Source organism: Odocoileus virginianus, chromosome 8 (assembly GCF_023699985.2).
Source record: "Odocoileus virginianus isolate 20LAN1187 ecotype Illinois chromosome 8, Ovbor_1.2, whole genome shotgun sequence".
NCBI lineage: Eukaryota > Metazoa > Chordata > Mammalia > Artiodactyla > Cervidae > Odocoileus > Odocoileus virginianus.
Window position 1 is genome coordinate 28215840 of NC_069681.1, and position 25132 is coordinate 28240971.

The 25132-nt window shown below is 43.8% G+C and overlaps 1 long non-coding RNA gene across 3 annotated transcripts; it reads right to left on the reverse strand.

Moving 5' to 3' along the window:
• Positions 1-8265: 8265 nt before the first annotated feature.
• On the reverse strand, positions 8266-23434 carry LOC110149034 (uncharacterized). 3 transcript variants are annotated; one of them, XR_002317327.2, is made up of 3 exons: positions 23208-23434; positions 16623-16728; positions 8266-9852 (listed from the first exon to the last, which is right to left on the reverse strand). It is a non-coding gene; the product is annotated as an uncharacterized lncRNA (long non-coding RNA). The 3 variants fall into 3 exon arrangements; XR_002317326.2 differs by lacking the exons at positions 16623-16728; positions 23208-23434 and adding an exon at positions 10833-16614 and having other exon boundaries at positions 8266-8492; positions 9468-9852; XR_011489043.1 differs by lacking the exons at positions 16623-16728; positions 23208-23434 and adding an exon at positions 10833-16614.
• Between the last annotated feature and the right edge of the window lie 1698 nt (positions 23435-25132).

Sequence of the window (25132 nt, forward strand, 5' to 3'; positions counted from 1 at the left end):
ACCATGGGTTAAATGTCAGCTTTAAAATGTCTAGAAAAGCAAAAACTTAGATGATTAAATCAGCTCCTCTGCCACTTCACCAGTCTGCACCCTTGTGTCCTTAACACATAAATGTGAGTTAAGGCGTCCACGAGAGGAAAAATAACCACAGACGAGTCTCCCTCTTGCTTCTCCTGAAGCGGGCTGGGAGAGATCTGCTGAAAAAGGAGCTTGAAAATGGGGGGAAATCGGCCAGAGGATTAAGGAAAATGAAAGCACACATTTTCCCCTGGCCTCTGCGCTGTGTTAATGACTGCAAACTAAAGGGACTTTTCGAAACACGGGATCCTTTTTCTTCTCCCATAGAGGACTTTATAAGAGGACGAAAGGGGACAAGGGAGCCCTGGCTGCCCCCGCTGATCTCTCTGAGGGCCTCTTTCCTTATCTCTGATAGAGCCGTCTCTGGGGTGGTGACATCAGCATTTTCAGTCATCTTCACGGAAGGATGCTGAATTGCTCTGCAGGCTAAATCATGCCCCGGGCTTTTGCATCAAGACAAGAGGCCCCTGGAGGCTGGCGGCGCATTTAGCTAATTTCTTTGGGGCTGATCCATAGCCTTCTGGAAGACAGCAGGAGAAACACGCAGCACAGGCAGTGAGCTGAGCCCCTGCCCACCTGTCCCCATCAGTAGGCTGACTCCTGCGTCCCCCACTCCAGCGTTCTCCTGTCTGGAATGTGCCAGGGAGCCGGCTGGCGTAGGAGCTTCCACACTTTACCTCTGCATGCCTATGGTGGGAGTCCTCTCACCGAAAAAAAAAACAAAAACAGATGGTGGTGTTTCAAGCCATTGCTCCCAGTGGGAAGGCAGATGCGAAAGTGATGGAGGAAGAGGGCCAGATGGGGGAAATGCAGGCTATGAGAGCAGCAGAGTCCCAGTGAAAGAGAGGTGAGCGCAGGTTCAGCCGGCCCGTGGCAGATCAGCTACCAGGAAGAAACAGCAGTTACAGACCAGGTGTGGCAAACATTTTCAGTCCACAAGGAGAAGAGCAGCACTGTTTTCTCTCTTAAGTCTGTCCCTTTTATAACTGCTGAATATCGGTGTCATCTCCTCAAACCAGACAGCAGTGGTATTCAGCGTCGGAACACGGACTTGGATTTCCCCCAGACAGTTCTCCTTGCCGCCTGGTGTTACAGGACACGCAAGGTACGACCAAACACTAAGGATGCATTCAAGAGTTACACCGGTCCATGTAACACCCTTAGCTATGGAGACGGGCTACAGAGCGCTTTGTAGTTTATTGGATGTTAAAAGCAACTCAGAGCACAGAAGTAGTTGTTGTAGCCGTTCAGTATCAGTTGGAGTCGTCGGAGTATCAGTTCAGTTCAGTTCAGTCGCTCAGTCGTGTCTGACTCTTTGGGACCCCATGAACTGCAGCATGCCAGGCTTCCCTGTCCATCACTATCACCCAGTGTTTGCTCAAACATCGAGTGGTTGATGCCATCCAACCATCTCAGCCTCTGACATCCCCTTCTCCTCCTGCCCTCAATCTTTCCCAGCATCAGGGTCTTTTCCAATGAGTCAGTTCTTCACGTCAGATGCCAAAGTATTGGAGCTTCAGCTTCAGCATCAGTCCTGCCAATCAATATTTAGGGTTGATTTCCTTTAGGATTGACTGGTTTGATCTCCTCACCATCCAAGGGACTCTCAAGAGTCTTCTCCAGTGCTCGATGTTAATTTCATTAGGAAAGGCAGAATGTGGAGCAGATAATGAAGTTCGAATGTATTATTGGGGAAAAAATGCAGTATGATATTCTGTGACCAAATACTTGCTCTGAATCAGTTTGAGGCTTTGAAATGGGCAAGGTACGACTGCATTATGAGAGCAACTGACTTGGTCTTCTACTCTCTCTTCCTCCATCTGTGCCCACATGGGCCAAGCAACACCTGACCCAGGACGTTTGCACATGCTCTTTCGTTTGAAAAGAATGCTCTGTATCTTCAGGCATCTGTGTTGCTCTCCTGCTCAGCAACTCAGGTCCTTTGCTCATCTCTCCAAATTAGAGGCTTTCCTGAGTCACTCAATAAAACCACAGGTGTCCCCACTCTCTTCTGCAAAATCCCCTTTCCTTCTTAACCTGATTTGTTCTTCTCCAAACATGTGTTACCACCTGGCAGGCTATGTATTTTTATTCCTTTTATGGTCTTCTCTACCTACTAAGTGGAGAAGGAAATGGCAACTCACTCCACTATTCTTGCCTGGAGAATACCATGGACAGAGAAGCCTGGCAGGCCACAGTCCATGGGGTCGGAAAGAGTCTCAGACACAACTGAGTGACGAACAGTTACTACCCACTAAGATGCAAGCTCCATGGAGATCTTTTGTTCACTGCAGATTCCCAGGCCTGGAGTACTTTTTTATACGCAGTAGATGCTCAGTAAATATTTGCTGAATAATCGCAAGAAGGTGGGGCTTCCCCTTTACCCTGGCACAGTGGTAAAGAATCTGTCAATGCAGAAGACGTAAGAAATGCAGGTTCAGTCCCTGGGTTGAGAAGATCCCCCAGAGTAGGACATGCCAACGTGCCCCAGTATTCTTGCCTGGAAAATCATCCATGGATGAAGTTATCATAATTAAATGTCCACTAAGCTTCATGTTTTCTGCCCTTAACCACATATGTGGGAAAGTGGTCATTTTCCCAGGACACAGATGTGAGCATGTCACTTCTTTGTTTGAAAACCTTCAACAGCGAACAGTGAAAGGAACAACTTAGGAAATTTCCCATGTAAAATAAGCCTAGTGTTAGTTGCTCAGTCCGGTCTGACTTTTTGCGAGCCCATGGACTATAGTCTGCCAGGCTCCTCCGTCCATGGAATTCTCCAGGCAAGAATCCTGGAGTAGGTTGCCATTCCTTCTCGACGGGATCTTCTTGACCCAGGAAACAAACTCAGGTGTCCTGCATTGCAAGTGGACTCTTTACCAAGCCACCTCACAAGTCTGATAAGCCTAAATAATGTCTAAATCTCTTAAATTGGCTCACAAGGCTTTTGATGATCTGCTTCCTGGGTATACCTCCAGATCTGTTTCCTACTACTTTGCCCATCATGTACTAGAAACATGAATTCTGGAGCTAAAATACCAGCTTCAAAATTCAGCTTTATCACACGACCTGTGCATCTGTAACATTTCCATGTCATTTCATTTGTATAATGGCAACAACAGTAGTGCCTACGACATAAACTTTTGAAAAAAGCTAGGGGATGAAAGAAAACCAACTCAATAATCACCTACAATGTGATCCACAAAACCCATCCCTAGGGATTTACCAAAAGAAATAAAAACGTAAGTTCACCAAAAACAGGTATAAACATTCGTAACAGTCTCACACTGGAAAAACCCCAGATATCCTTCAATAGGAGAGCTCATAAACACTGTCATATATCCACACAAGGGAATACTACTGAGGAGTGAAAGAAGGCTGAGTGCCCAAGAATTGATGCTTCTGAACTGTGGTGTTGGAGAAGACTCCTGAGAATCCCTTGGACTGAAAGGAGGTCCAAGCAGTCCATCCTAAACCAAATCAGTCCTGAATATTCATTGGAAGGACTGATGCTGAAGCTGAAACTCCAATACTCTGGCCACCTGATGCAAAGAACTAACTCACTGGAAAAGACCCTAAGGCTGGGAAAGATTGAAGGCGGGAGGAGAAGGGGACAACAGAGGATGAGATGGTTGGATGGCATCACCGACTCAGTGGACATGAGTTTGAGTAAGCTCCGGGAGTTGGTGATGGACGGGGAGGCCTGGCGTGCTGCAGCCATGGGGTCACAAAAAGTCAGATACAACTAAGTGACTGACTGAACTGAGGAGGGGGTGAACGGTGGATACAGACAACAAGAAGGATGGGTTTCAGAGGCATTATGCTGAATGAAAGATGTGCTACATGAAGGAAAATATCCTGTGTTGACACGGAATTCTAGAGGAGGGAAAAACTTATCTGTGATGAAGAAAGTAAGGAGTGCTCCCCTCAGGAAAGCAGGCAGGACTGAGCGGGAAGAGGCCAGTGGGAACGTGCTGGGGTGAAGGTGATGCTCCCTATCCTGATGGTGTGGGATTGGTACTTGGGTTACACAGATGTAAACACATGCCAACATTCAGAGAATGTACACTTGGAGTTTGTGCATTTCATTTTATGTCATTCTTACATCATAAGAATATAAATGACTATTAAGTTCTGATTCATAGTATGCATGCTTAAGTACTTAGGAGAAATTACAGAATTCACAATTTACTTTAAATACGTCAAATACATACAACTCTATCTGCAATCTACTTTGAAATGTATCCAAAAACTGGGATGATTAACTGATGGATAGAGTAATGGAAAAATGGCTAGACTGATAAAGGAACTTTAGAACCCAGGTGGTGATACGTTGATGTTCACCTAAAAATGCCTTCAACTTTGCTGTATTTGGACATCTTCATAATAAAACACTGGGGAAAAGTACAAAAGGTGTCTTACAAAAACATATATTGAGATTATCATTTATGCAAAATGATTTCACACTTGTGTTTTCCATAAAAGTAAACCTTAGCAAGGTTCCTTTAGTCCCTTGAAACTCAGTATTATGTAGTTTGACAATTATTGACAGATTTACCCTACGCTACCACTAGCCATATTTTTCTTCACTGACCATTTTTATAGAACAGAAGTTAAATGAGCCCAGTCTTTTGCCCAGTCTTTTGCAATTAATTTTTATAGCACCATTGATTAAATTTCCCCCAATAATTTATTTCTCACTTCATACTCTAGAAGGTAATCCCATTAAATATAGTAGTGTAGCATTTTAAAGCAGAGTGCTTTCGGTTCCCATTGAAAGATTTACATAGGCCTGAAACAAGAGCTATTTCTGTCTAATGATCTGCATGTAAAGGCAACAGAAATATAGAAGATAGGAATAATCAATCTATAAAATGCTGTATATCTCCTCAGAGTTGTCTAAGAAATCAAAGATTTCCTGGTGTGGGTCATTGTACATCTCCATGGCTCCAGTTAAATAAACACTGAAAATATATGTTTCTCTTGAATTCAACACTACCTCTGCCCATCTGGGCTAGTAAACCATTTGGTGTGGGCCATTCAAATATATAGCTTAATTATCTAATGCGGTCAGTAAATAAAATTAAGCAATCGTCTGCAGCCTACACGGCACCAGATAGACTCTGGGAAGTCATAGAAGGCAGAGGCACAGCCCTTAACCCTGGAGAGTTTTCCATCACAGACAGTTAAAGACGCAGTGTGATAATGAAGACAGCCCTACTACAAAGGAATTGTCTGCCTTGTTCAGGGGCAGTGTGGGGATAATGAAAAAAAACACACCGAATACGATGTCATAAAAAAATATAACACACATAAAGTAGTCTAAAGCACCTCTCCCTAAGGATGCCAACTGCAAGCTACAAATGTAATTTTAGGCTGTTAATGAATTCTCTGTGGTTCAGTTATTTCAGTTTAATAGCTTAATGTTGAATTTAGAGCAAGGAAAACGGGTGTTTTCTAATCCTATGCCTACTAATCACTAATACTCACTGAACACTTTTTTAGGCACTCTTAAACATCTTTCTCCTGCTAGCAGATGAGGCCAGATACTCTTTGCCCCACATTGTGCTGATACTTGAGGCCTGGGAGTTGTTATCTGCCCAAATCTACATCACTGAAGAGTCAGGGAGAGAAATGAGAGCTGGCGAATGTATGATCCCACAGTCTATCAGCTGGAACCCTCCCGTAGCCAGCCTTGCTAAAATGCTAGAATGGCAGTATCCCAGGGACCAGATCTGAGGTCAGGGCTGGATTAAATAAAGAAGTCTGCAGTATTTCTCCAGGTATGGTTGCATATTCCAAAATGCCCCAAATAGCAAGTGACCTAGATAAGAAACAAAGAATTTTAGATTTTGAGATGTCAGGAGGACGTTAAGTATTTTGGAGAATTTTTTTTTTAATATGAATAAAAATTCTCAAGCATCTCTCTCTCTCAGTTGTGCCTGACCCTTCGCAATCCTGTGGACTGGGACCAGCCAGGCTCCTCTGTCCGTGGGATTTCCCAGCCAAGAATACCGAAATGTCTTGCCATTTCCTTCTCCAGGGGATCTTCCCCGATCAGGGATAGAACATGCATCTCCTGTCCCCTCTGCCTTGCAGGCAGATTCTTTACCTGTTGAGTCACTGGGAAAGCCCTAAAGTTCTCAGGCATACTTCCCCCCATTTAATTTAGAAGCCGGGAAAGGAGCAGTGGCAACTCCAAATATCCAAAATATCATGCATACTCTCACCTCCCCCTAAATAACAGCTAACTTTTACTGGGGGTGTACTGGGTACCAGCACTGTTTGAGCCCGTAACACGTACCACTTAGTACTCGCGTCTCACAGACGAGAAACTGAGGGGTGGAGAGACTGGGGGGCTTGCCTCGGGTCATGCAGTTGGCAGAGTGGGGTTCCACCCAGCTTCTCTCTGTTCATTTCTATCCACATGCCAGGTACTAATCCATCTGGTTCTACCCTGATGCTATTTTTTCCTGAGGCCACACTCACGTCAACTCAAATACACTGCCTCTTCCCCAAAAGCAAACGTGCACTTTTTGACCTGGACCACTCCTCTGTGTGGGGCAGGATTTTCTTTAAATAGTATGTGCTTGGGGCTTCCCTGGTGGTTCAGATAGCAAATAGCATGTGCTATACCTATTAACCAGCTCTGACTTCATTTCTGAAATTTCTTGGGAAGAACATTTCTCTCCCAGATCTGTATAACCCATGGGATTCTTCACCTTCCTTCTTCAGGCTTCAGGATGGAATGGGAGAAAGTATATGTGTGTGTGTGTGTGTGTGCGTGCGCATGCGTGCACACGCACGCTCAGTCATGTCTGACTCTGCAGCCCCATGGACTATAGCCTGCCCGGCTCCTCTGTGAGATTTCCCAGTCAGGAATACTGGCGTGGGTTTCCATTTTCCATTTCCTACTCCAGAGGATCTTCCCGACTCAGGGATCAAACCCACATCTCTTGTGTCTCTTTTTGGCAGGTAGACTCTTCATCACTGAGCCACCTGGGGAGACAGATACGGATAGATTTATCTATCTACATCCATGTCTATAGCTATAGTATCTGCTCATACCTTTTCTCTTTTTCTGTAGGGAAAATCATTGTAGAGAGGTTGGCCTTAGTTGCAGACATCCAAAAGTGACACATGTTTGTGATGAAACAATATATACAGTGCTCACTTCATCTTTAACAGCAAAAATAAAAACTTCTTTCTAAAAGTTGGCATAAACAAATATATGTGTATATGCTTATGCACATAGAAATATTATGTATAGACATATAAAAATGATGTATAGGTATCTATGTCTATATACCTATGTATACATACATACATGTGTTGATAAGTAGGTAGAGAATAGATAGATAGATGGATAGATACATAGAGGCATGGGTATATTTAAGGGTGCCTAAAGGAAAGTTTCCCTAGTGGTTCAGACGGTAAGGTGTCTGCCTACAATGCGGGAGACCCAGGTTCGATCCCTGGGTCGGGAAGATCCTCTGGAGAAGGAAATGGCAGCCCACTTCAGTATTCTTGCTGGAAAATCCCATGGACAGAGGAGCGTGGTAGGCTATAGTCCTTGGGGTTACAAAGAGTCGGACACAACTGAGCGACTTCACTCACTAAAGGAAAGTTTAATGCTCAGTTTTTACAATGATTCATCCAAATTAACTGATTTTTAACCTTAGCTAGTAGTGGCGCAGAAGTGTGCTCATCGCTCGTTTCAGGTTTGGGATCCTGACTGTGCATCTTTGGCGGTCGCAGCATTGGATCCGCTCTGTGCAGCCACTGTGCTATGCGTGGTGTGAGGGCAGGCTTCTCCAAGTCATTGGTGTAAACCAACCCGCAACCTTGATGTTCTAAACTCACCATTCTGGGGCCGCTCTGACTAGCACTGCTGCATTTTGAAACTGGACTCTGATTCCCCTTAACTCCAACCCCAAAACATTATGTGCTGTCTATAGACATCTCCACATACAAAACATAATAATATGTAATTTTTAAAACATTATACCATAACGTTCTCTATATAGCTAAACCATAAAGAAAACCTTAATTTTATTTTTAATTAGTTTCTGGATAAAGAATGACAAAGCAAATAGATCTTAAAAATCTTCAGATAGGAATCACATGCAAATAATTATAATCTATAACTCAGAGATTTGTTTTTTCACAAAGTTAATAGATTACACATTCTCATTTAGCTTGTTTTATTGTGCAAAATGACACTGATGGGGTCAAAGTGTTCTTTCTACCACGTTTGACATGCCAGGCAGACGTATTAACATTTCCAATGAGAAGTGGAAAGTGTTCCAGGCTCCGAGGAAGGATGAGGGGATAGTCACCTAAGATCAGACGTTGGCTAAGTTGTCTCCCCTCCATTGACGCCTTCCAGATATTTTTCTATGCAGCACTGTGAGCTGAAGGAAAGGAAAGCAACATGTGCTCAACAACAACACTTTAAAATTTCATTTGAATGTCATTCCAAAGAAAGAAATGACAGGCTAAGGCATGGCCAAGGCGCTCTCAGGAACGGTGTTTCAGTGAGTTTCCTCTTCGCATCACAAACTCTGTAATATTGTGCTACACGCACGCATGCACGCTTAGCCACTCAGTCACGTCCGACTCTTGCGACCCCATGGACTGTAGCCCGCCGGGCTCCTCTGTCCATGGGATTTCCCAGGCAAATACTGGAGTGGGTTGCCGTTTCTTCTTCCAGGGGATCTTCCCCACCCAGGCACTGAACTCTTGTCTCTTACGTCTCCTGCATCGGCAGGCGGGTTCTTCGCCACTAGCATCACCTGGGAAGCCCATGCCACACGGGAAGCCTATTCTGTGCAGAAGCCTCCCCAGTTCCTGGGGCTCCCTGTGGCTCAGCTGGTAAAGAATCCGCCTGCAGTGTGGGAGACCTGGGTTCCACCCCTGGATTGGGAAGATCCCCTGGAGAAGGGCAAGGCTACCCACTCCAGTATTCTGGCTTCGAGAATTCCATGGACAGGGGAGCCTGCCAGGCTACTGTCCATGGCGTCGCAAGGAGTCAGACACGACAGAGCGACTTTCACTTTCACTTTCCCCAATTCCACTCCAGACCATCCCCTTATCACAAAAAAGGTCAACAGCACGGACCCTTCCTTCCGCACCTTCAAGTGTCCTGCTGAGTGAGGCAGGCCCTCCTGATCACAACATATTCTGTTTCTACCAAGGCAATATGATACACAAAATATCCTTACACTAAGAGACACCTGTTACAAAATGTATTGCATGTTGCTTTAAATATTTCTTAATCCTATTTTAGTCCCTGCTCGCAAAATTTGCCTCCAAAGACCTGTGTGTTGAAAGCGGCCTCCACCGACTCGCGCACGTATCCAGCAGTAAATGCGATCACGGCAACTGACCTGCGTCCAGAGGTGGCCTCTGACAGGGCGGCAGGACTGCTTACCCACGGGGCTTAGTGGGGAGCAGCCTCGGCACTTCTCTTCTGCTCCGGGTTCACGGGTCATTCGTCAGCGCTTTTGGAGATGCAAAGATCATAACAATGAGAGCAGAAAATCATGAACCTTTCACTTCTCCCAGACTAGAAACTCAGGCTCAGAGGGGAGAAAAGGGGATTAATGGATCTTGTTCAAAAGGTTGTCTGTGCTGAAAATGGTGTCTCAGTGACACTCCGTGGATGAGTCGTAGATACTCGTCGGAACCCCCTTGCATCTAAAAAGGAAGTTTCTTCCCTTGGAAGGTGCATCCATCTTTCCCGTGCATCGATATTTCAAAAGATTCTAAGAACTGAAAGAAGAATTGAAAAAAATGATTTTTCTGAAGAGGAAAGAGAAAGATTTCCTTTTTCAGGGTCATGATGAGGATGAAATAGTGAGAAGCAGTGTCAGTTCCACTGAATGGCTACTGAACTGAGCTTTTCTTGAATTTAAATGGTCTTACGACAGGTAAATCAGCATTAAATATACGTATTTGTAGAATATATACTCCCACCAGTTCATTATCTTTCATTTAGATTTATGTAATGGAATAACAGTCAGATTTTGGGAGTTACTCATTTGATTAACTTTTAAATATATTTCCTAATTGTTAGGGGTTTCCCCTTTGGCTCAATGGGTAAAGAATCCGCCTGCAATGCAGGAGACACAGGTTCAAGCCTTGGGTTGAGAAGATCCCCTGGAGGAGGAAATGGCAACCCACTCCAGTATTCTTGCCTGGAGAATCCCATGGATAGAGGAGCCTGGCCGGCTACAGTCCAAAATGTTGCAAAGAGTCAGACACAACTGAACGACTGACCACAGTACAATAATCACCTACTACCACAACCTATTTTGCCTGAGTATGTCATATATAAATATATACACACACACACACACACACACACACACACACACACACATACATATATTATTGACATTGACGTGGCTTGGCTAAATTTCCACTTTCACGCTACATTTTCATGCCAACTAAACCCCCAACTTCAATTCAGGCTGCGACCAGAATTTTATTCTATCTTTTATAGTTTCTAAAATAGGCAGTTTTATAATCAAAGCCCTGATGTACTTTAAACACTTTTTTAAAGTTGACATACACAATTGAACTCCTTAACATAAAAGCCTTTTATATAAAGACATGCATGATATATTGCTCAGCTAAAGAGGTAGGCTATATATAGCCTAGTGCCAGTTTTTATGAACTTACACGTATGCTCATAGAGGCATGAAACAATGGTAAGAATAGATACACTCCAAAATGTGAGCACCACTTACATTTGCCTTCTGAAGCAACAGGAGATTCAATGTGCTTTTTTTTTCTTTTTTATTATCCTTGGCTTTTGTTTTTCATATTCTCTTCAGAGAACGTGGGTTATTTTCCTAGAGTTGTGAGGGTTTAATACCCTTTCACTGGAAAAATGCTTAATAGAAGTCACTTATTTTTTAGTAGTTTCTTCAGCGAGCATCTGTTATTTTCCTAGAGTTGTGGGAGTTAAATAGCCTTCATTGGAAAAATGCTTAAAAGAAATGAATTATTTTTTCTCCATGTTTTCCCTTGACTGCACTCAAGGGAGGCGGGAGTGGGAATTGTATCCTCTCTTGCCTCTACCCTGCTCCGCTCTGTGCAGAATGTTAAATAATCCGCTCAAACTCCATGACCAGCTGCGCCACGGGCAAGGGCACTGTACGGCCAGATACACTGTGCTCATCAGTGTGGGGTCATTTTGGTTCTTTTTGGCCAAAAGCGTCCACTGAGCTAAGGCTGCCTCCCACCCCCAAGGCCCGCTTGCTTTCTCTCTGTGTCCGCAAGCTCTGCTGTTTGGATTCCTTCATCTCTTCCTTTCTCAGGGTAAGTTGGCCTGGGTCGGCAGGGAGTGAAATGGGAAGATTCTACAACTGGGTTTGGGCTTAAATGTCCTGAAAGGGAGACTGTGGCTTTAAATCGGGCCACATTCTCCAGTCCCATGTACCAATCTGCAGATTTTGTGCAAATCCAAGCAAATAATAGCATGGGATATGGAACTTTCTTTTCCACCCATTGTCTCTTATGTTTCTAATTCCCTCGGAAGCTTCCTAAACTGGAGTGGCTGGGATTTGAGATCAAGTTGGGCATTCCTCAGACTGCTAAGCAAATGCCACTGAATAACTTTGAGATTTGGCTCCAACCCGGACTGGCGTCATGAACCCTAGAATAGCCTTGTGCTGGGTTTAATGCTCTGCTGTGGCTAGCCTTGAAATCTTCAACAATTTACTACTGTTGGTGAGTCACTGAGTCGTGTCTGACTCTTTGTGACCTCATGGACTGTAGCCCACCGGCTACTCTGTCCATGGGATTTCTGGACCCCACAAATTTATGGAGCTGGTTCTGGCCCCAGCCTCAAACCCTGAATGTTCTTTCTGGTGAAAGCAGTGAAGTCAAAATTCACAAAAAGATTCATTTTGTATACTGGGGAAAGAATGTGGGAGTCTTGCTTTTCTTCTGGATAGCCTGTTAATACAAATAATAATAAGAAGTGACTTCCTTTCCCAGAAAGCCCCATGAGTCCTTACCTCTAGCACCTAACTATAAACTTGCATTCAAGAATCATTTTCAGAGATGAAGTAAAAGCCCCAAGCTCTCTGTACTGTTATCAGAAGAAGGGAACAGAAAAGCTATAAAACAGAAAACCAAGAATAATCCATGATCTCAAGATCTCAGTTTTGTAAGTGTTTTCACTTGATCTTGACAGGGAGACTAATCTTCGGAGGCTTCTAAACTTATGTCCAGATTAAATTCACATGTAAATAGAAAAGCAAGGCTTGTGAGCTCAGCAAGGCTCAGAAAGTCTTAGCCAGTCACTGACTGGCTGGCAGGTCACCTAGTAAATCAAATTATGACATCATAGAAGGCTCCCAGTATTGATTCTTTGTCGTGCCATTTCTAAGAAAAATAACATCACTCTCGTCCTTACCCAGGACTTAGTTCAGAGATCTATGCTCACGGCCTTTCTAATTCAATGTCAAATTTCCTTTGGCATAAAGCCAGGAATAGCTGTCTTAACTGCAACGGTAACCAGAGATGAGAGTGAAATAATTTCTCTCCACAGCCAGCATCATGTTATGTTTACCTTGTCTTTTTCAATCCAGTGCCCTGCCAACAAATTTATGTTAAATGCGTGTAATATTCCAATCTGTTTAAGAGATTTGGTAGAAAATGAAAGAATCCAACGTATTATGAATCACTGTCTGTTGACAGGCTCCGGGGGACGTACTGTACTTTTCTAAATTCGTCATTTTAAAACGGCTATGGTTCTCAAATGCTAATACTCGCTGCAATTTGTTTATAGCAAATGGGTCAACGGACCATTAATTCAGTTGCAAAACTGTCATCTCTGGCTCTAGGTTTTGGACAGCTAATGAGACTTCACTAGTATCGGCTCATGCAGCCCGCTCAGCACTCGTGTTAATGATGTCCATTGACATGGTTATTGGATTCCAAATGAATGTTTACACTGGAGTGGGAAGCAAGTGGCAAATATGAAACTCAAACAGATACTCCAAGCTGAAGAAGCTGAAGGTGGTTTAAACCCTCCCTTGTCTCTTCCCCCTAATGAAAGCGAAGACAACAGGGGATATGGGGATAAATGTAATGAAGAGAAACAATACTTGGGTTCTGAGAGGTTAATCCAGGCACAACAGGGTTAATCTGGGAGAGGCTGGGTGAGGATTTAGGCTAAAGACCCACACAAGACTTGTTACTTTTTGATCCAGTTGTAACCAACGGATGACTCTATTTGCTAAGAAGATTTTGGATTTTCAAACCAGCAGGGCAGAAGTTACATCCTTGATGTTTCTTGTTAAACACACTTGGGTACTTGTTTTCAGAACAAATGACGTTAAAGATCTTCATTTTCTTTTCAAGCAACAAGACAAAAGGGACATAACAATACAGATACTTAAGAGGACACAGAATTTGACCCCAGACCAAAAAGTCCCTGAAAGCCAGATTGTATATTTAACAGATGCACAAGAATGTTGTTTTGTAAAACAGAGAAGAAATGCTATGTTATTTTCATGTTCTGAAGGTTAAAAAATGAAATTTACATGTGATGAATAATCCCTTTAAGGAAGTGCTTTTAAACATTTATTTTAAACCTGCATATTCTGCATTATAATCTCTGACATAAAAGGTCAGATAAATGAGATTACATTCAAAGAGTTAATTTTTAGAATATGGCTCTGCTTTACAGCTATTTGCAAAGTCTCTGCTTCATGAAGCTAAATGCAAAAACTTTCAAAATGTGAGTGAATTAAACTCAGTTAGGATTTTCCCAAGGTAAGAAATCAACTGTAACCTGATGGGGGAAAGTTATATTAAAATCAAATTAATGTTTCCAAGAACAATCTATGTTCTCTGAATCCAATAGCATCTCTTCAAACGTATCATTAAACACTTACATAAAAAGCCTCATGAATTAGATCTGAGACTATATCACATAAACTGTCAACAATTACATGATGTGTCACATTTGAAGGAATGGGAAAATCTAAAAATAAAATACTGAAGACAAAATAAAAATAACATCACTGCCATTTGGATAGACAGGTATCAAAGCCCTTGGGTAGGTCTCCGAGGGGCGCATGTTCAATCTGAATTGTTCTAAATCCAACAAAATGTTTTCATGCTATCTTTCATATTTCTAACAGAAAGATTTTATCTTAATGGCCATTCTCATCTCCCTTTCCCGAGTTGAAATGTTAATGTGGAAAAATATTTTATGGAATATGAAAATAATCTTATAAAAGATTAAATTCACCTGCAATTTTAAAAGTATATCTTAACCCAAAGAAGTAATATAACAAGTATAAGCGTCAATGCTTTTTGAAAATCTATTACTGTTACTTCTAATGTTTAATAAAATAAGTTTGCAAGCAAGTAAGACATCTTTATGTCCAAAGGATATATAACTTTCTTGACATACTTACAAGTGCACTAGAAATGTAAACATGTTTATAGAAGAGTCCTTTCAAATCACGTTAGTGAGATCATACTTGATCTTGTTGTTTAAACTACTTTCATTTCATAGGGTATGATCTTTTCAAATACAAACTCTCAGTGAATAATTCTCTGACTTGTTTGTGAAAGTGAAGTCGCTCAGTCGTGTCCGACTCTGCGACCCCGTGGACTGCAGCCCTCCAGGCTCCTCTGTCCGTGGGATTCTCCAGGCAAGAACACTGCAGTGGGTAGCTGTTCTCTTCTCCAGGGGATCTTCCCAACCCAGGGATCGAACCCAGGTCTCCCCTATTGCAGGCAGACTCCTTACCATCTGACCCACCAGGGGAGCCCAAGAATACGAGTGGGGAGCCTTCTCCAGGGGGTCTCTCTGACCCAAGAATCGAACCGGGGTCTTCTGCATCGCAGGCGGATTCTTTACCAGCTGAACTACCAGGGAAGCTTTCCAGAATGAGTAAGTTCAAAGAAAAATTAAAGAAAGCTGTAAGATGATATTAATTCAAAATGAACAGGTATATGTCAAAGTACTATGGAAATAACGAACCAGGAACAATCTCTGAAACAAATGTAGGCAGTCAGGGCCCCGTAATTCCCGTTGCTACACTGTAGGGCAGCGGGCCCTTCTGCAAGCTCAGCCTGCTGTGTTTCCGGTATCTGGATTATTGCCTCAGCGTTCTGACGTGCTAGGGCATTTTACTGATTTTAGAATTTCTGTCCACATGCCTGATGGCCAAGCCTTGATGTTAACACCCAGGGGAATTCTTCCCATGCCCATCACCCAGAGTGTAGGCTCTACACCCCTAAACCATCTCTTAAATCAGGACTGGCCCAAGTCCCATTTCCCTTCTGATACAAATTCTATTACAGACATCCTCCTTCAGAAGTCCACTTTCTTAATTTTCTCTCCTTCCCAGAATTTCTCCGCACTGGTCTGCAGCTGAGATTCAAGGATGCCGCAGAACTCAGCCTACCAGGGGGTGACAGAGATGCTTAGAAAGAGCATCAGTGCTCATTTTAAGCTGCAAAACTTCGGTTTTTGGTCTTCTAACTAAACAGTAGTCCTGGATCTCTGCTACGAGATCAGCCAGAAGTTTTCCTAAGAACATAAGACACCGGTGGAGCAGGAAAAAGGGGGTTCACTCTCATCTGACAAAGGGTGACCTCCCAAATACTGGAGCAGTGCTTCCCCCTCCCCAGGAGTGTACCCCAAAACACCAGCCAGCCACGGGATTTGGACAAACTCTATGAAAAGTTTTGTTCCTCATCATGTAGTAATACTTCTCTTTTAAAATCATACCTTCTTTTACAAGTGACGATATTAAAGAAGAAAAAAATAATTAGGTGCTTGTCCCCCAGTGTTTACATTCTGTTCAAGCCTGAGACTCTTGTCAAAGTCCGAAAGCCAGGAGGCTAATGGGAACGGAAAGAGGAAACAAACGGCAGCAAAACACTTCCAACCAGCGAGTTTCCCGTCCTCGGGAAAACTGAAGCCCTGGGGGAGCAGGGAGGTTGCTGATCAGAGTGTCCTCTAACCCAGGGGCCAGAGCGCCGGCTTCCGGCTCCTCCACTGATGGGACTGGCATTAACTGGGATGTTTATTTGCACCTAGGGGTTAGGTTACTAGAGGAGAGGTCTGCGGCGGGAGTATTTAGTGTCATTTTGCGTATTTGTCAATGAATGAGAAAACACAAAACATCGCCCAGGGTTAAGACTTGGGAATTCTGTGATATTTGAGGGCTCGGATTATGTTTTTGAAGGGGAAGCTAGAGGAAACGAATTTTTTAAGGTATTATTAAAACCCCAGTCTAATCGTGAGAAAGTATCAGAGGAGCTCTAATAGAGGGACAACCTCATGCTCAGTCGTGTCTGACTCTTTGCAACCCCGTGTTCTGTAGCCCGCCAGTCTCCGCTGTCCGTGGGATTCTCCAGGAAAGAATACTGGAGCAGGTTGCCATTTCCTTCTGCAGGGGATCTTCCCAACCCAGGGACTGATAAGTGTCTCCTGGATCTCCTACACTGCAGGCGGATTCTTCACCACTGCACCACCTGGGAAAAGCTACCAAGTTGCTAACCTGTCCTCCTCAGAACCGTCAAGGCATCGAGACAAAGTCCAAACCACTGTCATAAAAGGAGATGAGGTGCTGACAGCCGAATATCACGTGTGTCCTGAGTGAGACTCTAGAACAGAAAGGGACACCAGGTGAAAACTAAGGAATAGCAAATTCACTCTAGACTTGCAATAAGAGTCAGTATCTATTCATCATTGTAACAAAAGATGTTAATAACAGGAGAAAATGGTCAAGGGCATGTGGAAATTTGCTGAGCGCTCTTCTTCATTTTTTCATGTATCTAAGATTTTCTAAAATATAAAGTCTATTAAACTAAAAAAATCAGAAAACAATTATTGAGGCTAAAGTTTGTTACTAAAACTTGAGATACACAACTTTGATTGATATAAGATAATCATTCCTCTTTTAAAATAGTTTTCTTTCTATAGAATAGGAAAAACTGTAATGATCCATATTCACATCCTTCTCCTTTTAAATCTATCAGTTCAGTTCAGTCGCTCAGTCGTGTCTGACTCTTTGAGACCCCATGAACCGCAGCACGCCAGGCTTCCCTGTCTTTTACCAGTTCCCGGAGTCCACCCAAACCGATGGCCATCGAGTCAGTGATGCCATCCAACCATCTCATCCTCTGTCATCCCCTTCTCCCTCTACCCCCAATCCCTCCCAGAATCAGGGTCTTTTCCAACGAGTCAACTCTTCGCATGAGGTGGCCAAAGTACTGGAGTTTCAGCTTCAACATCAGTCCTTCCAATGAACACCCAGGACTGATCTCCTTTAGGATGCACTGGCTGGATCTCCTTGCAGTCCAAGGGACTCTCAAGAGTCTTCTCCAACACCACAGTTCAAAAGCATCAATTCTTTGGCGCTCAGCTTTCTTTATGGTCCAACACTCACATCCACACATGACCACTGGAAAAACCATAGCCTTGACCAGACAGACCTTTGTTGGCAAAGTAATGTCTCTGCTTTTTAATATGCTGTCTAGGTTGGTCATAATGTTCCTTCCAAGGAGTGAGCGTCTTTTAATTTCATGGCTGCAATCACCATCTGCAGTGATTTTGGAGCCGAGAAAGATAAAGTCAGCCACTGTTTCCACTGTTTCCACATCTATTTGCCACGAAGTGATGGGACTAGATGCCATGATCTTAGTTTTCTGAATGTTGAGCTTTCAGCCAACTTTTTCACTCTCCTCTTTCCTCTTTTAAATCTATGGTTTTAACTAATTTTATTGAATTTTTCCCTTTAATCAAAAGATAATGATTGCTCGTTGTAGAAAATTAAGATGATACAGGTAAAAAGAGGAAAATCAAAATCACATGAACACATACAACAACTGACGTAGATCTAGTAATGGAAGATACTTTGTAAATTTGTTAAGTTCCTAAGACTGTAGCCCGCCAAGCTCTTCTGTCCATGGGATTCTCCAGGCAAGAATACTGGAGTGGGTTGCCATGCCCTCCTCCAGGGGATCTTCCCAACCCAGGTATCAAACCCAGGTCTCCTGTATTGTGGGCAGATTTTTTACCATCTGAGCCACCAAGGAAATAGTTCATAAGTTTAAACACCTGAATTTATTTTGAAAGTATACAAAAAAATATACAATACAGATATAACTATTGCACTGCATTTCATTATATGATGGACCATTCTTATTTGGCCAGAGCATTATTTTGGGACGTTAACATTCTTTACATTTTTTAAATGTTATTTAAAAAACCTCACTCAGCCAATCATTCTTCCTCTTAATTGTTGCATGTGTCTGTAATTATTTCCTTAGCATAAATATCTAGAAATGGGGTTTCTGATTCCAAAGTGATGAATAATTTTAAGATGTTTGCTAGTGTTGTCAAACCACTCTCCAAAGTTTGTGCCACTATACATGCCAATAAGCCAATTTGTAGAGTGCCTGGAATGCCTTTACATTCATTAGCTCAGCCATTCAGCAAAAATACTTAAACCCTTCTACGTCCATGTTCTTGTCATAAAATGCTCTCTTATAAAAAGTATAAAATAGATTACAAGAGGATTTTCAAGAGATTCTTACATTTTAAAACTATGGCTTTCTGCACCACAAAATGTTTTCTTCCTTTGTTGTTCTATTGTGAAATATACATTAACATTGTTAAATACAAAATAAATTAACTAATGAAGGGAGAAATAGACATCTAGGTGCCTAGGTATACTTTTCCGTTTTCCCAAATCATAGTGTTTCCATTAAAATCAGTTTATAAGCACGTCTACTTTGATACTTTGACAAACTGGAAGTTGACCAGTCGAACTCAGTGCATTTTATATAAAACAATAAATATGATTATTGCAGAAGGCATGCCGTGTAGCCACAGAATGAAGCGGGTAGGAATGTTGCTCTATTTTCTGTACCTGAGGCAGCTCAGGCCCTCCTTGAACCCTGGTTGGGCGGTGTGATGGGAAATGCAGTCTCAGCCACGGCTCGGTCATCCCCAGAGTCTGTAAGCAGTTGCTCCGATTCCACGTGGTGGGTTCAGCCAGGTTCCTCCAGGGCTCATGGTCCCAGGGTGGGAGGGACAGAATACCCCTCCCCTTCTAAACCAGAGCCCTGCACAGCAGGGTCAGGCTCCTGCCTGGGATTTTCCTTCTGCAAAAGGAGACTCATCCTCAAAGCGAGGCAGTTTCTGCTTTCCAACCCCAGACAGAAACTTCCTCAGGCAAAATCTCCCTAAACCACAGCCACCTGCTGAAATCCAAAGGAGGGCAAAACATCCAGGGAAGAAAAGACACAAAATAACATTTCAACCATTTTGATTGTTTTTTAAAGGATCCTGCCTAGTGTAGATGGTGTTATCAGCTATTCTGGACTGACCAATCTCCCAGGATATAGCTGGTTAAGGGGAAAAAATAGTCTTTGTGCAATTTAAAATAAAAAAAAAAAACAGTTGCCTGGGCTTGGAGTCAGAGTTCCTGGCTTTCTAGGAGGATCTTCAGATTCCACTATGGCTGGGCTGTTGTTGCTGTTATGCATTTGCTCAGTTGTGTCTGTGTCTGACTCTTTGCGACCCCATGAATCGCAGCACTCCAGGCCTCCATGTCCTTCACCATCTCCCGCAGTTTGCTCAAACTCATGTGCATCGAGTTGGTGATGCCATCCAGCCATCTCATCCTCTGTTGTCCCCTTCTCCTCCTGCCCCCAATCCCTCCCAGCATCAGGGTCTTTTCAAATGAGTCAGCTCTTCGCATCAGGTGGCCAAAGGATTGGAGTTTCAGCTTCAGCATCAGTCCTTCCAATGAACACCCAGGACTGATTTCCTTTAGGGTGGACTCGTTGGATCTCCTGGCAGTCCAAGGGACTCTCAAGAGTCTTCTCCAACGCCACAGTTCAAAAGCATCAATTCTTCGGTGCTCGGCTTTCTTTAAGGTTCAACTCTCACATCCATACATGACCACTGGGAAAATCATAGCTTTGACTAGATGGACCTTTGTTGGCAAAGTAATGTCTCTGCTTTTTAATACACTGTCTAGGTAGACAACCAGGGGAGGTCTTTCTGCTTTCCTTTTCCTGGAAAGTCCTCATCCACCTGGACCACTTCCTGCCTGAACACCCTCAAGTTCTATTGTTTCCTGGCCTCTTCCTTCACATTTCCCCTCTAATCCAGGCTCCCTGTGTGCTCTCTAGTTGAGTGCAGTAGACAGACCCATGAAGGTTGAGGCCAAAAATAAAAATTGTTCTGGGGCTCCTTAGCATTCACCCCAGAGATGGGGCTTCCTCGGGGAGAATGTCGCATTTGTTCCTAGGAAAGGATGCTGACACAAAAGGATGCTGACGCAGCAAGCTAGCAGAAGAGACTGTCTGGAGCGGAGTGATGAATTGTCCCTTCTGTAAACTCGGGAACACAGTGTTCAGCTTCCTGCTGTTGCCTCACCAGGAACACGAAGTTACTTTGTTACATGAAAGGGCAACAGTGAACATGTGGAGATTACTTGGGCAAGGAGGCATCTATTGACCATAAGTTTCTACATAAAAGAGTTTATTTTTTTCTCCCCCACTTAGACTAAAGATCCTTGCTCTCCACAGCCAGCCTTCTCCTGGAGTCATATTCAGTTAATCCATCTCTGGACCCCTTGTCTCACACCCCGTTGTGGACTTACGTCGGCTCTGTCACGGGTGTGTGTGTAGTACCCGTCTCCTCTGTGTGGCTGGGACTATCCCGGACAAGGGTCCAGCCTCATCTCCATATGCTCATTCATTCAAGCAGTGTCACCTGCTCTGCTGGAAGGGACGTTGTGGTTAAGTCAGCGAGCTGGATACCTTGTTGTTTAGTCGCTCAGTCATGTCCGACTCTTTGCGACCCCATGGACTGTAGCCCACCAGGCTCCTCTGTCCGTGGGATTCTCCAGGCAAGAGTACTGGAGTGGGTTGCCATGTCCTCTTCCAGGGGATCTTCCTGACCCAGGGAGCGAACCCTTGTCTCCTGCATTGCAGTCAGATTATTCTTTACAGCTGAGCCACAGGCAGTAATTGTAAGCAAAAATGGGGGTGTAGAATTACAGGTAAAGATATTAGGTTTCATGGACAGGTCAAGCAGCCCGACTTTTTGTCCCTGTGGTCCTAACACTCGATGCAGAGCTTGGCATGTAGAGAGAACTGTGTATAATGAATGAAATGAACAGACTGCTTGCATCTAAAGTGGATTTTAGATTGAGTCTCTTGTCCACCTCCTGCTCGTTGTGTAACATACGGCCAGGTTGCCCTGGCCTTTCCTTTTCTAACATTGAAAACAGGATCTCTGTAAGAAATTCAACACTGCTCTAAAAAAAAAAAACACAAAAAAAACCTGCTACCCAAAAGATATGTGAGCACGTGCTTCTTCAGTTTCAATCCTGGGATACAGTTTTAGTCTCCAAACATACACATACTAGTGGCCACATAAAGTAGATAAAAGATGGAATGAGATGAGCTAGTCCAATCTTCTTGTAATATGCCTGGTGACACTGAGCCCAGACAGGTGGTGAGAAGGGTTCATGAGCCAGAGCTGGAGAATTCTGCAGTCTCTGTATAAAGATGGAGCAAGTGCATCTGGCTCAGGTGTTTGGGAATTGTACTCACACCCCCACCATCCCAGCAACTAGTATTCACAGAATACAAAGAGTTTCGTGCTCTGTCTTGACGGGCATTTAAATCACCTTCATTTTGTGTTCTTATCTTTCACAGGACTATAAAGACTTTGGTGTAGGACTTAATTGTGTACATCTCACCTGAATATCCCCACTGATTGTTATCTGAAGAAGAAATGAATGAATCTTATCTTTGATGTGAATGCCTTCATTACTAACATCTTTATTCACCTTGGTCCTTTGAATCAAACTGAAGAAAATCTGTCTGATCAACATGATCCGCTAAAGAATTAAGTTTCTTTTGGGAAATTAACAGAATTAAGTTTGCGAGACAGGACCTAACATGTCAATTTACTAAATATATATATATATTCCTGTGGCCAATAAACCTGCATTATTTTGTAATCAAAGCTCTGGATCCTTTATTAAATATTTTGTTCTTAGGCCATACACAGAAAAATTAAGTTGACTTTTTCCATAGAAAAACTGGGTGAAACTGGGTGAGTGCTATTTCACAATTTGCAACATTTTTATTCTGTAAATCACTAAGAAAAAGACTCTTAAATACGCTTCATCCTTGGTAAAAACTGACTTTAAAAAAAGAAAAAATCTGACCCTGTAATATTTTGGCATAGCTACCTCTTCCTTTTGTCAGAAACAGAAATGATTTGAAATAACTGTAAAGGCGTTTCAAAGATAAGTGCTTTTAAAAATCACACACAACAGTTAACCATCCGGAAAAAGGAGCCCGATTGTCCTGATGAGGAGCGAATCGTGTTTAGACAAATTCAGGAGACGACATCTAGACCCAGCAACACCTGGAAGATCTTTTCACACATCATTTGGTTTTTTTTTTTTTTTTTTTTTCCTTTTTGATGGATGGATGAGCAAACTTTAAGGAGTTAATGGGCAGATAAAAGTCGGATGGAAAAGGACAGTAATGTTAAGACAAGTTAAAAGCTCTTTCCGACACCAGCTCCCAATCCGGCCTCCCCAGCCGTTTCCCCTGTGAACTTTTTGTGTTTCATTCATTTTGCTGGAATTGGAAAGAGAGAGGCCAAGAAAAGGCCGTATCCTGCCTCATTGACTAAAGCTCTCCTGTAAGCGAGTTTAATGGGCTAGAAGCGAATACCACTGACAGTTCTAAGAAAACCTACCCCGCGTCCCCAGCGCCCCGAGGGCTCCCCGCGGCTCGCTCTCTCTCCGCTTCCCTCCACGCTCCTTCTCCTGGCATCTGCGGAAGCTTCGCGACCGACCGGGGGCATCTATCGGAAGCAAAGCCCGCGCGGATAGAAGCGCCCCGGGCCTCATTAACGGAGGGCCCCGGCCGAGAACTGGCTGTAATTACAGCTGACTTAACAGTGATGCTCACGTGAGCAGATAAGCTCTTAAGACCGAAATCAAATGTCCTTTATATTTGCAAGCCATTGTTTCCTCTCATTTACCCCGTTAAAAAGGGGTCTTTCTCGGCCTGATGGGAACCCTCTCGGTTACACTCACTTTCTCTGCATGCTGCTGTTTTGACCACTTTCTTGTATCCTTTTTCCACACGGTTTCCTCTGAAGTCCATCAAGGAAGGGGCCACAGAGAGTGAAATTCTTGTCACCGAGCACAAGACAGGGCCTTTTCCTCGCCTTCATCCAAGCAGAACACTCGGTGGCTGGGGCTGTGCGTGTGCGTGCGTGTGTTCACCTTGTGTTGGAGAGCTGCAGGCAGGCACAAGGGCCGCGTGCGCACGGGCACAGCTGAAGTGCCACAATGAGAACTCCCAGGGAACCAGGACCTGCCCGTCAGTTACCCGGGGCTGCGGCAGCCGAGTGCGGCAAAGGCGCGGGGCGGGGAGCGCGGGGCGCCGGATCGCTCTTTCACAGTTCTGGAGGCCAGAGATCAGAGGCCAAGGTGTCGGCCTGGTTGGATCCTTCTGGAAGCTGGGGGGGCTTATCTGCTCCGGGCGCCTCCCCTGGCTCCTGGTGATGGCCAGGATTCCCCGGGGGTCCTCTCTGCAATCCCTGCCTCTGTCTGGCAGGGCGGTCCCCTGCGTGTCCCTCTGAAGACGGGCGTTAACCTGATTACCTCTGCAAACAGCCTGTTTCCAAGAAAGGCCCCTGTCTATACGTCTCAGTGACACCCCTGACTTCCTCTTTTCAGCCGGGCTCCACCAGGGTGGCAGGACCTTAGCTTCGGTTGATTTGTCCGGGGGGTTGGGGTCTCGGTTCTGCCGGCTGTCCGGTCGGGGCACGGGGAAGGGTCATTTCCTGGCTGAGATGTCCGCAGCCTCTGCTCGTAGGCCGTGAGTGGACGCAGCTCTGGCATCCCGCCTATGTTTCTGAGAATCTTTCCTCTGGCTGCGTGAGGGCCCTGGGATCTTCAAGACCAGTCCTTTGCTCCCGTCTCCCCTGGGCTTCGCATCTCTTCAAAACTCCAGGGGGAAGCAAGATGCAGAACACCCTATTCTGCTTCCATCCCCTTCCCTCTGGGTGGTGCACCCAGCCTGGGAGAATCACCCTTCTTTTTTGGTGGGTCGAGGTCTCTATTTTGATTATGCTCCCACTCATTTTGTCTGAGCCTTGATTTTTGTAAGATGCCTTGAAAAAAAATTTTTTTTAATATATCCCCATGTTAAGACAATTAACGCAATGTGGACAGGCTTTTTGTGTGACTTTTAGAAGTTACTCATTCAAATTAAAGAGCATCCTTGTCTATAAAGAGGGGATAAGAACAGTTTCCACTTCATAAGATTTAGGGAAGGGGAGTTAAATTAGTTTAGCTTACCAACATAAACATTTATAACTACGCCTGGCACATAGCAAGACTCTGATGTCAGATACCACCCATTTATTTATTAACAGCATGAAAGGGGATGGGAAGACAAAATAATAGGAGGAAAAACCTCAGTTTCCAAAATAAAAACAAATAGATATTTCCTAAACTTATAAAAGTCATTTCTAAACCCATTAACAGGATAGTTGGAATGAACTGCAGTGAGATACCAAGAATAGAAATGTTGATTTTGCTCTATTTGCTTCAATAACAGTAGCTAAGAGTTTGGAGGGAAACCTGCATGTTACCTAGACAAGGGACTCCCCTCTTGGAGGTAAAAATCTGCAAGCAAATAAACCAAAAACTATTCCTTACAGGGGGCTTCTCTGGTGGCACCAGTGGTAAAGAATCCACCTGCCCACGCAGATGTAAGAGATGCAGATTCGATGCCTGGGTTGGGAAGATCCCCTGGAGAGGGAAAAGGCAACCCACTCCAGTGTTTTTGCCTGGGAAATCCATGAACAAAGGAGCCTGGAGGGCAAGTGTCCATGGGGTCACAAGAGTTGCACACAACTGAGCGATTGAACGACAACAGTTCTTTTTCAGTAAGGTCAAGGGATTCAGAAAAGATCAAGTTAAAGGTGTACATTATCTCATCGAAAAAT